The following is an 11,466-nucleotide window of genomic DNA, read 5'->3' on the forward strand; positions in this document are numbered from 1 at the left end:
GGAAGAAGAGCACTGATTATGTCTCTAAACATGAACTTCAAAATCCATCCATGAACCCAAAGCCACCATCTTAAGAATGAGTAAAAAAAAACTTTGCAAATACTTGAGTGTCATTGTTCATGATGGAGAAATAACACATAAAGGAAGGTGAAGAGGAATTTTACTAAAGACAAGTATTTTCCTAGGACTCTTTAAGGTGTCTGGAAGCCCAAGACAAACACACCAGTCCCACATTTTGGAGTTAGACTCCCACTGATCCCATCATCCCTTACCATTAAATTCCATGTATCACTGATGTGGAATTGGTAAGCACTAGGTTTTCATTAAGCACTTCTAGGTAGACTCACAGTTACTTCCCATGCTTCATGAATAAACAGATAGAGAAAACATACCAACTATCCACCTTATATCATGAAGGCAACACAAATGCTAAAAAGCAAAAATTGTGTTTTGTCTTTCATTTGCCAACACGAGAATATAATTAGCAACTGTGAATATATAATCATGTGTAATTAGTAAACATTTTTCTTGCTCAATAAAATTTAGGGATAGTGAACCACTATATGCTCAGTTACTATCTACCAACTTTTAGATGTATTGTTCCTATTCTTAAATCAAAACTAGAAATAAAGCCATAATCAAAATGTCATTTCATTCAACAGTTTATCAATCACCATCATCCATCAGATTGTACTATCTACCAAGTAACCTATCAAAATGTCATGAATAAATAGAAAAGACAAATTTATAAGGCTCATAAGTTTTAGGTATTGTGTACAGATAACCTGAATAATAGTATAAAGTTCAAAATGAGACAGACCCTCCATCACTCAGTCCCTTAATTGAGAAGTATATAATTAAGCTTTCCACTTCTTATTGATGCATGATTTGTTTAACTTCCAGCTTTTTTTTTACACTGAATCCATAGCATCCACTTTAAGATATTTTGCACTTTTAAGAAAATCTTTTCTTGGTGAAACAAACAGAAACCAGGAACTGAGAACCTCATTTGAAAAAGATTAACTTTTTTTTTCAGCTGCTAATTCCAACAGTAAAGATATTGCTAAAGGAAGGATTAATGTTAAAGGAATTCATTGTCTAGGAAACCTGACCTCAAAGGCATTAATTACAGAAAACATATTAGGTACCAGTTCAAGTAAATCTTCAATTTAAAATGTCAGTTGCAAAACATAAATCTCTTTGATAAGTTTTAAGTCATAATGTAAAAGTTGCAATCTGGACTCTTAACCAATTACAAAGAAAATACTCTATGCATGATTTCATATAAATATCCTTAACATACATTTTACATTATTTACTCATCTATAGTGTGTAACAATTTTATGTAATATTTTCAGATTTTCTAAAATGTATTTTTAAAATGTATTGCAAGTTTACTTCAAATCTAACTATAGTATCTGCCTGATTGATATACTGTATTACTTCCCAGAGTTTTCTTTTAAGGAGAATCATTCAGAAAGATCTTTTAGTCATATGAAGGGGCAAGTTCCATCAAAAGCCATCAGAGTCATGTGTGTGTGTGTGTGTGTGTGTAAAACATAAACAAATGTGTTTTATTTATAAAAATGTATCAAATATATAAAGTACAAAGTATATATGTGTTATATAGACATATACATACTAATACATGAACATTAAAGTCAGAACAATATATAAAGGGCTTTTAAATCAACATTTGTTGACAGATACTCATCAATATTTCTGTAAAATGTTGGTGACACTTACTGGAAGACATTGTTTTTAGCAGAGAAACTATTATCTGTTCCCAGTTGCTTTACTTGTCAGTGGGGTAATCCTCCATAAATCAGTTGGTATCCATCCCCCATAACCATAACTGTCCCCCACGTTTTTCTTTATCTGTGAAATGGGTAGAATAATTAACTGCAAAAGTGTTTAAGAACTTCACATAGAAAAGTCTGTACTAAGTATATAAATACAGCAAATGTAGTTTGCTATTATGAATAATAAACCCTGTTTTCAATGTTTTTGTCAATGTCTAAATTTGACATTTTTTCTTTTATGAAATTTGAGTCATTAATTCTCCATATGATTTCTGACGCGTAAGTACTTTTCTGTTTTGTGGTGAACTCTATTGAGAAGGGAATGCTTTTTAAATTCACGGTGTATATCATACTATACCACAGTGACGTAATTCAGTGAAATTTTTACAATTTAATTGCAACATGTATAGAAACATTGAAAGCATATTGTTTGTCATCTTTACTTTCTGAGGCTTTTATAACTAGCCTGAAGGTCCTTTTGATCCACTGAAAGACTAAAACAGGGGGAAAGTTCTTTATTATAGAAGTTGTGAAAAGAAAATAAAGATCTTACACTAGAATGATATTTGCCAGTGACAATAGGTACTTTTGAAGGTATTTATAAGAAGTGATGCATCATCTCAAGAAAATAGATTGTAACACATTAGGAAAAATAAATGGTGTTCATTTGAGAATTCTAAAGAATTTAAGGGTATAGGTTAGTGATCTACTAACAAAAAATGAGCATATACCATTGAAAGGTACCTTGAAGGAAAAAAGCAGTTGATAGAAATTGAATTCATCTTTTAAGTGTTGCTAATATGCTAATATTATATATTTGTAGAATGTATTGACATGGACTAAAAATCACAGTAATCAGAACTACAAAATTTGTAGATAATGAAATAAAGAGGGAATAATCACATTTCCTAAGATGGGAAATATTGTTTTTCCCATTTTGGAAAATTTATAATAAAATTTTTATGTTACATGTATCTGGACAATGATGCTTACATAGAAATATTTTACATATTATGCACAGGTAAATTAATTTATACATTTAAAATAGAACATATAATTTGTTTTATATCTCAAAATTTTATACTTAAGCTTTTGTAAAACTAAGCGAAAATAAATTTCTTTGATTGGCATAGTTTAGCATAATTATTAAAATGGAGGAATATCTGATTAACACTACAGTTCATAAAAACTAAAATATTGGTCATTAAAATCTGAAGATAATTAAAAGAAACCCTTTAAGGAAAAGTGGTAAGTACAATTAATAGAAAGGATACAAATCAAATATTAAAGTTAGAAGCTACACATAGCAAAGGAAAACTGTAACCATCCAAGCACCAGCTATTTAGGAGTTAATTTTTTTAATTATGTCAGACACCTTTCTGCTGTGATATAGTGGTGGCAGGAACAATAGGTGAATAAAATTCCTCTTGATTAAAAGAAATGATCTATATCATGTCTTTCTTGCATCTTATTTTCAGAGAACTCATTTGACCTCAAATAATTTTTGGGACTTTTTTTCTTTAGATGTCTATGAAAATACAACAAAGGTTCTTACAAAGCTGGGTTTTCAGAAAAGGCGGGATGCTCATATTCTAGACTTTTATGTTATACTTGAGGGAGATATATTGTACACTAGAGGCATGATCGAAAAATAAAAGAATTTTAGGTGTAGGGATTTTTCTCATGTGTTTGAAAATTGTTCAGAGTTAAATAGAATAAACTATTTGCCATTCTGCAGGGTTGTACTATATGAAATAACACTTTTCAAAGAGTTAGAATACTAAAAATTCACTTATCTGTGTGAATTTAACCTATCTTTGATGATTCAGAAGGTACTTCATATATTCTGGTACCTTTGAATTAATATGAACCTACATTACCATTATAATTAAGACATGCAGAGATATCAGCTGGTGGAGACTTATGATGAGACAAGGCCATATCAACTAAGTTAGTTAGTAACTACGGATATTCCATTCTTGTCTCCCTACAGTACCAGTGTTACTATTTTCAGTTTTGATACCTTCATTCTCATAAAGATAAAATTTTCCAAATTTAAAAGTTAGTGAATTTCTTTGTAAGTTTTTCAAAACACTGTTTATTCCTGGTTTTATCTGTAGGACTATGTGAGGTCCCCCAGTGTTCATAGTTTCAACCTTCCTACTTGGTAATTTCCAAAGAAATTCACGAGGTTGGTCGAAAACTAGATGGAGAAGTAAGTGGCTGCTGCCTTAAAACAGAGAAACAGTGATCGTTCTCCATCTCTCTGCTGACGCCATGTAGACACGTCCACTGGTGTTTCCGACACTCAACACTGGGGCTCTCGTGGGCTCAGTACACAATGGGTGGGAGTCAATGTTCTTTTAAAGGAAAAACTCTACCTTACAGTTTCCATTGGAGTTTGTAATCTTTTTATGTACAGTCCTTTGGACCTTATTCATAGTTTGTGCCCTCTTTAAAAAAGAAAAAGATGTTCTTATTTCCCTTGGCCAATGTGTTTCCAAACTCACGTTTGTTCTTCTTGACTGTTATTATCAGGCCAGCATAGAGCCTACAAACTTCAGATATTTGCAAAATATATCAGTTTCCATTTTACATCACTATTCCTACAATGTGCATTTTACATTATGTGACTAGTCCTTTCTTAAGTTGCCTATATAGTAGTATTTGTTGAGGGTATTTAAATGCCTCCTCTTCATCTATGCTCCATGTGATAAATTTTGTGGCTCTCTTGTCGTTTCCACATCCTGCCCTTGTCTAAGGTGCGGCTTCTTCTTTTCCTTTTCAAGGGAAGTGACCTCTCCTACTATCATTCAAAGTGAGGAAGATGAAACCTGAAATGTTTTCCCCAATCTTCTTCCACCTCTTTCTTTATTTTTTTATTAAAATTGCAACATAAAAATGTCACTCTGAAGAAAAGCCTTGGGTTCGTCATTCCCAGCTCCTTTTCCCTGGGAAGAGAATACATTACCTTTTAATCATGTTGGCCTTGCTTTTCCATAAGGCAATAAAAAAAATAGTCTCAACAGAGGATGTCAGTTATAACATGTATAAAAATGGAATTAAAAATGTTTGATGACACAGAATCAGTTCCATAGGGACCCCACCCTACCCCCACATTTCCCAAGTTTTTATTTTCTCCTTGTCCTCCTCTAGTCTCTCTTAATTTCTTCTTGCATGATTCCTCCTCCCAAACATATCCTTAGGATTTTAAACAGGCTCCCTTCTCCAATTTTTCAATTTTTCCCCGTCTTTCTCACCAGCATGCTTCTGCACTGATTTTCTGACTCTGTACTTTGTCTACAAATATTCGTTACAGTTGGAAGTTGCAATCTACCTTCTCCTGTGATGCATTAACTGCACACGAACCAAGTTCTGTGCGATGATCTCCTTCTTCTTATTGACTAGATATGTGGACTGGCTTTCAATTCACTGCGTAGTTTTCCAAATGGATTTATTTTGCTGGTACAGAAGCATGCCTCTATCATCAATCTTATCTTTCTTCTTTAATGATTTTTTACCTGTCTTCAAATTGGCCATTTTCCCCAATCACATTTCTGAATTTCTATTTCATGCACTGGATGTTAAACCCTACATTTTTCATGGTTTAACATGAAAGCATGCCCTATTATGTGGAATGCTGCCTTCTGAGTGTTTCCTAGAAACTCTACCTATCTCCCTTCAAGGGAGTCCTTCCCCTTTGTCCTGCTTGTTAGAGGCTGAGTGTTATGTCAGCTACTAATGCATACTGCCTGCAATCTGAAAATGCAAATTCTGGTAGAAGCTCCCATAGGAAGTAACATGTTAGTCTAAGGGGTTCAAATTTCTCTCATCCTCTGTTTATTCTTAAGAAACATTTTCAGTAACCCATTTCACATGGACACCATTAAAGTTTTACTTTTTTTCTAAAAGCCTTCCTTGATTCTTTCCCCCTTTTTTTCTACTTTTTACCCTCACCTGGCTCCCCACCCTCAGCTGCCATGAGCCTGAAGTTCCCACAGAGACTGTGTGCAGTTATTGTGGTGCCATGGGCAGCTTCCAAGGTGGCCCCCAAAGATCCCATCTCCTGTTGTTATGCTGTTGTGTCCTTCCCTGAGTGTGGACTGCAAATAGTAAACTGTTTCAAACAAACACAATAGGGCAAACACGATGGGATGCTACTTCTGAATTTAGATAACAGAAGTTCCACTCTTTCTCTGGCTTTCTTGCATGCTAACCACCTGCCCTTTGGTGAGCTGCTGTATGCAGAGGCTCAGGTAACAAGGAAATGGGGGAGGCCTCTGACCAACAGTCAGCCAGAAACTGGGGGCCTCAGTCCAACAGCCCGCAGGAAACCGAACCTCACCCACGACCACATGAATGAGCTTGGAAATGGCTCCTTCTCCAATGAAGCCTTCACATGAGATGCCCCAGCCCTGGCTGACATTCTCATCGCAATTGTGAGAAACCCATACCCAGAAGACCCAGCTAGGCTGCTCCCAAAATCCTGACCCACAAAGTCTGTGAAATAACAAATGTTTGTTATTTATGTCACATAGTTTGGGGGTAATTTGTTACACATCAATAGATAGCTAATCCGTATGTGTTAGAAGTTTGGTTTATATATATCAGGCTCTATTCATTAGTCTGTATAGGTAGTGATAGTGTTCCAAGGAAAGAGTCAGCTCTATTTCCCCAGGACCTAGCATAATGCCTGAACCATAATATTGGCTAAAAAATATTTACTGCATAAATGATCTAATGAGCACTTTCCAATTCTCTAAAACTTCTTTAATCACCGCTACTGATGAGTTGGTGTATCAGTTGAGTTTTGTCTGAGTCTGTTCAGGCTTCTACAACAGAATGCCATAGACTGGGCAACTTACAAAGAACTGAAATTTATTTCTCACAGTTCTGGAGGCTGGAAGGTCAAGATCAAGGCGCTGGCAGATTTGATGTCTGGTGAGGGCATCCTTCATAGTTTATTTGGTCATCTTCTTGTGTGTATCCATACATGGCAAAAGGAGCAGAGTACTTCTCTGGGGCCTCTTTTATAAGGGCACTAGTCCCACTCATGAGAGATCTACCACTATGGTGTAATAACCTCCCGAAGGCCCTACCTCCAAATATCACCGCATTGGGCATTAGGATTTAACACACAAACTTTGGGAGGGCACAAGGACTCAGTCTATAGCAGGTTTGTTGTTAACTGATTTAGGTAATCAGGAAAGCAATCATTGAAAGGGTAACAAGGAGCTCACAGACTCGAGGAAGGGTAGAGAAGCATGTTCAGAGAAGGCACAAACACCAAGAGTGGCTAAACCATGTCAAAGCTCAGTCAAGCTCCTACCTCAGGGACATTGATCAGGACATACTTGGGCACTTCTAGACTTTGGACTTCACTGCTGCCACTGTGCATGATCTCTAGCCATTCTGGAGTGTTACATCCTTCCCTAAGACCTGAAGTTCAGGGTGGAGTCATCAGCTGGCTGAGCTGAAGTCATATGCCTGTGCCCCCTGCCAGGGTACAGAGGCAAGCATTGTCTGTCCATTTTTTGGTAGATTGAGGTGAGTTCGTCCCTCCCTCTGCAATCACCCAAGTGGTATGTCCCAAGGGGAAAGAAGTCAAATCCTGGGGAGCCAAAAATGACAAAGGCTCGGGCTGTCAACAGTACTTGAAGTCTTTCTAAATTCGGTAGGAAAGCTGCCCATTAGAGGAGCAGCTCTTTCCTCAGAAAGGGCTTTAGTATTTTCTTTTAGGTAATTTTGTTTTTCTTTTTTTTGAAACTTTCTCACCTAATGGATTCCTTTTTTAGTACAAACTCTTTAAAATAATAGCCCATGCATAAATATTAACTGCTATTCCTTTCTTGCCACCCACGTGCCATCTATTATAGTCCATTTTCTACTCAGGTGTGTAAAGAAGTAAAAGAGCATGTTTATATGTTTTCTTTTCTCAGTTATGAAAAGGCCGAGATTAACATTTTTAGTCCAAAGAAAGAAACTTACAAAGCACCCAGTGCTGGGCCTGGTACCCACTGAAAAGTCAATGAATGGCATTTTCCTTTTTACCACACATGTTTTCCACATGTAATTTGAGCTTTTCTCCCATAAAGTTTCACAATGGTACCCCTTGCTGTGGAACTAATTATTATAAATATTAATCTTCTCTGCTCTTACCTGTATTTGTCAATTATTTATTTTCAGCCCCAACAAAAACCCACCCACTAATCCTAATTCTCATAATCTGGATTTTTTTTCTTTATATTATCACTTGCAATTTTGCTGGGCCTTCTTTCCAAATTTCTCCAACCTTCTGGTGGAGGTGGAATGTCCCACTAATGACTCCATCTGCTTGTTTTCCTGAATTTTTCTTGAACTCCTTTCTCTACCCCTATGTTTGCTTGTGTTCAAATATTATCTTTCAAGCTCCTGGCTTTCTCTATTTCTTTTCCTTTTCACATTTTCTTTCTTTTGGCCTTTTTCATTCTTTATGCCCAAATACTTTTAAGGTTCTTTCTCACCCTGGCTAGTGTGGCTCAGTGGATTGAGTGCTGGCCCGAGAACCAAGCATCGCCAGTTCGATTCCCAGTCGGAACACATGCCTGGGTTACAGGCCAGGTCCCCAGTAGGGGGCAAACAAGAGGCAACTACACATTGATTTTTTTCTCCCTCCCTTCCCTTCTGTCTAAAAATAAATATTTTTAAAAAGATCTGTTATAAAGGTTCTTTCTTGGCTCATTCAGTGTGGACCTGGTGCCTCTTTTGTGAAGTGGCAGCTGAGGAGACACTGGTGCTTGCCATGGTCAGCAAAAATCCCAAGGAAAGGGCCAAGACTCAGAACAATGACCATATTAATTTAGAGGTGGTGGGGCAAGATGGTTCTGTGGTGCAGTTTAAGATTAAGAGGCCACACCATTTAGTAAACTAATGAAAGCCTATTGTGAACAATAGGGTTTGTCAATGAGGCAGATCAGATTCCGATTTGACAGGCAGCCAATCAATGAAACAGACACACCTGCACAGCTGGAAATGGAGGGTGAAGATACAATTGATGTGTTCCAGTGGCAGACAGGCGGTGTCTACTAAAAAGGGAACCGCTACTTCAGAACTCTGTTCCTCCAGACCAAGAAGGCATTCTCAATTAGAAAACTGGTCCCACCACATCTTAACAACTACAGTATAGTTTCCTCTAAACTTTCATTTCCCCTTCCCCATTCCTTTATTGTACTGATATATGTGCACAAGCATTTGCATTTGTTTTAACTAAATGTCCCATGGTATGTTTCAGTCAGCATCAAACAGAAGTAGGATGGGGAAAAATGCTGGTTCTCTGAAAGTACCCTCTTTCACCATTAGTGGCATGCTCATTCAGCTCTTACCTTCCCATTTTCCAGTGTTATTTTGTTCTCACTGTTTAGCAAAAAAAAAAAAAGAACAACATAAAAACCCTTACATACTTTGTTTAATTGGAGAATTTTAATGTTTTCTATCATTGTAAAAACAAGGACAATTTTATAACTTTTTTTGGACATAGCTATTACATGTAGGGCAATCCATCTTTAAGAAGGGATAAATTACTCTGAAAGAAATGAATCCTAGATAGTTTTCCTTCAAGGCAAGTGCCTTGTTTAAAATTTAAAAATAAAAATAAAATAAAAGCTTTTTTTGCGTCTTCTCTCATATTCAACCTCATATTCACACTTCTATCTTAATTGAAGAACTGTCTGAGACTATTTCTCTGTCTTTATCTGCTTGTTTTGCTTCATGTCAACTATCATTTCTAACCATGCATCATTAATTCAACTTACATTTATTACATATTTATTCTCTCACTAGAACTGCATTAGGTGCCAAGGGACCAAAAGAGAATAAACCGGAATTCTGTCTTCAAGAGCTCAAGATCCAGCAAAGACAGAAAACTTCTAAAACAAAACAAAACAAAACAAAAAAAACAAAGAACAACAACAAAAAAACACACATAAGTGCGATCCTAAGAAGATAATCAAAATGCTTGAGAGCACAACAAAAGGAGAGGTGGATTCTGCTTGAGAGAAGCAGGCTTTCCAGAAAAGATAGCATCGACCTGGGTCCTGATGGATGAACAGGGTTTTGCCAGACAGAAATGAGGAAAGCTATTCCAGGCACGAGGCTGAGTAAAGCCTTGGGTTTGGGGGGGGGTGGGGGGGTGTTCCGGAAGGGGATGAGCGGAGTCTGAAATTTAGCCCGCGTTCTGCGTGTTCCCTGGCGCAGGGCTGCAGCCGCCCTGAAGGAACACAACGGCATCACCAGTGGAACAAAAGTGCACGATTTCTAAGAAGGAGGTATCATGCCACCTACCATTTTTAGCGTTTTGCTTCAAATTTCTACACTTGAAACCCCTATTCATGAGCCTTTTCAAATTTAAATTTGCTACATTAATACACACAGTAGATGAGTGGCCAGCCTCAGAATCTGCAGGGTTTCCAGGAAAATGGGTTATTTCATTGTTTTCTTTCTCACATTTACAATATGTTTCAATACACACAATGATAAATTATCTCCTTAACTATAGAAATATCTTTAGCTATTTTTCCAAATAAGTATTTATTGCCTTTGACTTAATTAAAGCTACTAATACAAAGTTCAGTCATAAGTTCTTTTCTTTTTCTTTGCCTACTTTCTATTTTGTTCTTCCAGAAAAAATGGCTCATTTCTAACACACACACACACACACACACACACACACACACACACATACCCTGACTTCCTGGAATTAAAATAAACTATCGTTTTAGACCTGAGAGTCTAAATGCAATCTAAAAAGCATAAGAACTAAACTTATACCTCTCATCTACTGACACAGAAACAAAATCTCAGACATTAAGGGATTTACTACAAATCATGGAGTTAGTTATCAGAAGAATCATCTCCAACAGGAGTCCTTGTTGATGTTTCCATGTTGTTAGTGAATCATTTGGTCTTTTTTTTTTTAAATAACCCTTAGATCCTTTCTCTTTAATCCTTACCCATGGACATTTTTTTTCTTTCATTGCTTTTAGAGAGAGAGAAAGGGAGAAAGGAAGAGAGGAGGAAACATCAATCAATTGCCTCCCATATGCACCTGGACAAGGAATCAACCTTGCCCAGACCAGGGATCCCACGTGAAACCCAGGCATGCGCTCCCACCAGAAATGGAACCCTCAACCCTTCAGTTACTACTGGATGATGCCCCCACCAACTGAGCCACATCGACCAGGACCATTTGGTCTTCACATCAGAAACTTAATTTGGCATGCATTTTTCCTTTGTTAACTCTTTTATTTTTAACTTTGAAATCTCTGCAGACCTAGGGAATTAATACATATTCCAACAAGTTCCTTTCCTTCTTCAAATATTAATTTCCCTATTGCCAGTGTTTTTCCATACCTGTGACTTTGGTTCTCTCTTTCTATGATGGCTTATAATTGGCTCCCTGATTGCTTTACCAATGCCATGTTTAGGATGTTCTCACACCCTTCCAGAATGATCCTGCCTTTCTGCCTGGGCTGAAGGCCCCTATGTTTCATCCTTCATCCACTTGCTGGCAACCCCACTACCTTCTGGCTACTCTGCTGTCCCCCATAGGGGCGTGACAGAAAGGGTCTCCTGCAAGGCAGATCTCCATACCCACCCCCATTAGCTTTAGCCCTGCTTTCATTCTTAG

General features: G+C 37.1%; 1 pseudogene; it reads left to right on the forward strand.

The window, feature by feature from the left end:
• Positions 1-8,583: 8,583 nt before the first annotated feature.
• On the forward strand, positions 8,584-8,870 carry LOC123826315 (annotated as a pseudogene).
• The last annotated feature ends 2,596 nt before the right edge of the window (positions 8,871-11,466 follow it).

This window comes from Phyllostomus hastatus, unplaced genomic scaffold (assembly GCF_019186645.2).
Source record: "Phyllostomus hastatus isolate PE091 unplaced genomic scaffold, TTU_PhHast_1.1 phas_contig_80, whole genome shotgun sequence".
NCBI classification, from domain to species: Eukaryota; Metazoa; Chordata; class Mammalia; order Chiroptera; family Phyllostomidae; genus Phyllostomus; species Phyllostomus hastatus.